Here is a 4227-nt window from a genome sequence, read left to right as displayed (position 1 = left end):
CCGGAAGATTTGGTGCTCCCTGAGCTGAGGTCTTGGTTGTATGGCCCTTGAGATATCTACCATATTATTATTTTATTAGAGTCTGTCTAGCATTTCTGTTTATTTCTACCTTGTTTTCGTATACCACTTCTGTTCCCTCAGCCGGCCATGTCACCGTTTAATATCGTCCGTTCGATATCCGATCCAGTGCCTCAGATCGCTCGGAGCGGATTCCATCGAGAGCGGCTTCTCCTGCTTCTTTTGGGCTTCTCATGCTTCTCCAAATTCAAGCACCAAAATATCTGCTCTGATCCTTTCCTCATACGTCCTCTCCCTCCCCGTCCCGACTCTTCCACCCACGGGGCTTTTACATTTTTACCATTATAAAGATTGGCGCTCATCCGATTATCACTCTTAGAATGGCACTTACATTTTTAATAGATGAAAGAAGTTTGAGTTTCTATTTTACCACATTTGCGCATGTGGCAAGCCACGGCAGCCCGACACGCTGGCGCCCAGTCAGCAGGCGCAGGTAAAATGTCATCGCTGCCCCTGCCCATTTTGTTAATTACGCCGCATCCCTCCCGCTCATTTCGTCCCCATCCCACCCGCTGCTGCCGCCGCCGACGCGTTCTTCCCCCGCGCCGCCGCCGCCTCCTGCTCCCCTCCCACCGTCCCTGCGCCACGGTGACTGCATCTGGTGAGCGGGACCCCTGGTGAGCGCATTGAAGGTATGTGGCCTTACTCCCCCTTTGCACGCAGGTCCCGTATCCATTAGGGTTTAGGGTTAGGGTTCATGGACGCTGACTTGTCTTCCTCGGTTGATTGTTTCGTAGGCTTGTGATATAGTGGGAGAGGTGGTTTCAACCCGTGTCATAATGGCTAGCAGCAGTGATTGCCCTCCTTGGTAAGTGCTTAATCAACCTAGCAGTGTAGGCAGAATTGGAGGAGTTGGGTACCGTCTAACTCCTCATTTCTTTCATTGTTTACCACGATGCCAGGATCGATCCTGGCAATGCGTTTAGACTAGTCATTAAGGTTGCTAAATTCGTGGCTGATGGTGAGTATGGGCTAGTTGAAATGGCAGAGCAGCAGCATGACTTATGGTTGGATAGGAACTGTTAGTATTCTATGTCTCAATTCCAGGAGGATTTAGCCACAAAGATAATCTGGGGGCTAACTCAAACACTTGCAGTGTGGGTTGTTGACCAAGATACTGGGTCTGAGTGGAAGATTAGGAGGGATGAGCATTTCCAACAGATGATTAAGGACAGATGGGATGAGAGGTTGGCTGTTATTGCAGTGGATGTTGTGAGGAAGGATGGTTCTAATGCAAATGTCAGCTCTGGTGCTTCTAAAGGTAGATGTGTCTCTGGTGTCACAAGTGGGCCAACTGGTGGCTCACGTGTTGTGCATGATGATGCTGAAGGTTGTGGTGATACCTATAGTTCCCCAGCAGAAACACCTACTGATTTGCCTATAGCAGTTGACTGGACTACTTTAACAATAATAGGGCAGCCTGATGATGATGGTTTAGCAAAAGAGGTTGCTGATGAGGACAAGGTTTATGAGGCAATGGGGTTCATGGAGTCAGAGACAACAGCAGAAGGATCTAGAGAAGAGGTGCCCATTCCAGCTATGTCAGCAGAGATGCAGGCAGATATGAATGAAGCAGCTGTTAATATTGATGATACAATTGATGTAGAACCAATACATGAATGGGACAGGGACAATCCTTATATGAGTGTTGGCACATGCTATCCCAGCATGGCTGAGTTTAGGCTAGCTGTTAGGCAGCATGCTATAGTTAAGGAGTTTGAGTATGATACTGAGCATTCAGACAAAGAAAGATCTAGGGCTAATTGTGCTGCTCTAGGCTGCCCATGGATTCTTAGAGCTAGAACCCAACATGATGGCAGTGTCAGGGTACATTTTTTTTTATTGTTGAATAACATATTTTTATGTGTTTGTTGAATGTTGCTGTTTTGTTGTCCTCATATGTCCTTTTGTTTTTATTATGCAGATTCAAATCAATCAGGGGGTCCATAACTGTGCATCTACACAAAGGGTTGTCAGCAGGATGGCATCTATAGCTTGGGTGGCTGAGAGAGCAATCCCCTACCTCAAGAGGAACCCACAAATGGGGGCTAAAGAACTCAAAGAAGAGCTGAATTACAAGTACAAGATTGACATCCCCTACCAGACAGTGTACAATGGGAGGCAGAGAGCATCAGATAAGTTATTTGGTAAATGGAATGATTCTTTCGATTATTTGTTTAGGTTTAAGGCTGAGATAGAGCTAAGATCACCTGGAAGTGTTGTAGAGATAGCCACTGTTATTGATCCTAAGGATGGAAAAATTAGGTTTAGCAGATTCTTCTGTGCATTTAGGGCTAGTATAGATGGATTCTTAAATGGCTGCGGGCCTTACATAAGTGTAGATTCCACTGCACTTAATGGGATGTGGAATGGCCACATGCCTGCAGCCTTAGCGTTAGATGGTCACAATTAGATGTTTCCTCTGGCCTTTGGATTGTTTGAGTCAGAGGCAAAGGAAAACTGGGTCTGGTTTATGGAGCAACTTAGGAAGGCCATTGGACCCATGGATAAGCTAGCTATCTGCACTGATGCATGTAAGGGGTTGGAGTCAGCTGTTAGACTAGTATTTCCACAAGCAGAGATGAGAGAATATTTCAGGCACTTAATGGAAAACATGAAGAAAGACTACACTAGTGATGTGTATGGCAAAAACATGTGGCCTGCAGCTAGAGCTTACTCACCACACAAATTCAAGTACTTTTTTGATAAAGTCTTCCAAGCTAGTCCAGATGTGCAGAAATGGCTGACAGAGCATCACCCTTTTCTGTGGGCTAGAAGTAAATTCTCAGAACACATCAAGTGTGACTATCAACAACAATTTAGCAGAATCATGAAATTCTTGGATCAAAGAGCACAAAGACCTTCCTATGCATTGCATGGCAGATGCAATCAGAGAGAAGGTAATGGTCTTGTTTGCCAAAAGGAGGAAGATTTCAAGGGCCCTCCCACCAGGTATATTACCTGGGATCATCCATCAACTAAATGCAGCATCCAAGGGACTTGGACACCTGACCATTTCCAAGGGGCACCCAAATCAGGCTGAGGTTACAGAGATCTACAAGGATGAAGAAGTGAGAAGGCATGTTGTGTACCTAGTTGACAAAGTTTGCACATGTAGACAGTGGTAGATAACTGGTCAACCATGTCCCCATGCCTTGGCTGTGATTACCAGCACTAGGCAACCAGACATGGCCAAATTTGTGGATCAGTATTATTCAGTTTAGAAGTTTCAAGCAGCATATGAGGGTATCATTCCTAATATCACTGATAGGAACCAGTGGCCTGAGGTAGACAAAGGGTTCAAACTGCACCTTCCATGCCAGAAGAAGAGAGAAGTAGGAAGACTGAGGAAAAATAGGATCAAGTCTGCAAAGGAGATAGGTGGTAAGGCAATAAGGCAAGTGAGGTGTCATAACTGCAATGAGTATGGTCATAGAGGTGGTAGCTAGAAATGTCCACTCACTAGCACCAAGAAAAGGTACATTCTCAATTCTTCTTTATTTGTTACATTACAATATGAAATTGATCCTATCATTATTGCAAGAAGAGAGCAAAGAAGACCATAGTCAAGGTTGGGAGGAAAAAAGCCAAAAAAGGTACCACTGCTGAGGAAGCACCAACTCCAAGGACCAGAGCAGCTGTTGCAAGGGAGGCAGCAGCAAAGGCTAAGAGGGAGGCTCTAGAACTAGAGCTAAAGGCAGCAGCATCAAGGGAAGCCGCCCAAGCAGCAGCAAGGGAAGAAGCAGAAGCAGCCCAAGCAACAGCAGCAAGGGAAGCAGCCCAAGCAGCAGCAAGGAAAGAAGCAGAAGCAGCCCAAGCAGCAGCAGCAAGGGATGAATTTTCATCAACTCAAGCACATGAACAAGTGATGGAGGTGATGCCTTTAGAAGTTGAGCTCCCAGAGATAGCTATTCAGACCACAACAGCTAGGAGGTACTGCTCTTTTTCCTATGACAACATGATAATTGATAATGGATTACCTGTGTAATAAATCAATCATTAATCAAACTTTATTTTCCATAGGTCCTTATTTGCTGAAGATGCACTGTAGGTTAAAGTGCAGCCAACTAGGAAGATGACTCATAGGAAATAGCAGTTGGCAACTAAGGTGAAGAAGACACCGCACAAGACAAGAGCAGGAAAGAGAAA

At 45.4% G+C, this 4227-nt stretch overlaps 1 pseudogene; it reads left to right on the top strand.

The window, feature by feature from the left end:
* The first annotated feature begins 857 nt into the window (after positions 1-857).
* Positions 858-4227, top strand: LOC136499360 (uncharacterized; annotated as a pseudogene).

The sequence above is a fragment of the Miscanthus floridulus genome, chromosome 13, assembly GCF_019320115.1.
Source record: "Miscanthus floridulus cultivar M001 chromosome 13, ASM1932011v1, whole genome shotgun sequence".
NCBI classification, from domain to species: Eukaryota; Viridiplantae; Streptophyta; class Magnoliopsida; order Poales; family Poaceae; genus Miscanthus; species Miscanthus floridulus.
Note: the sequence above shows the minus strand (reverse complement) of the source record. Positions and strands in the feature narration are given on the sequence as shown.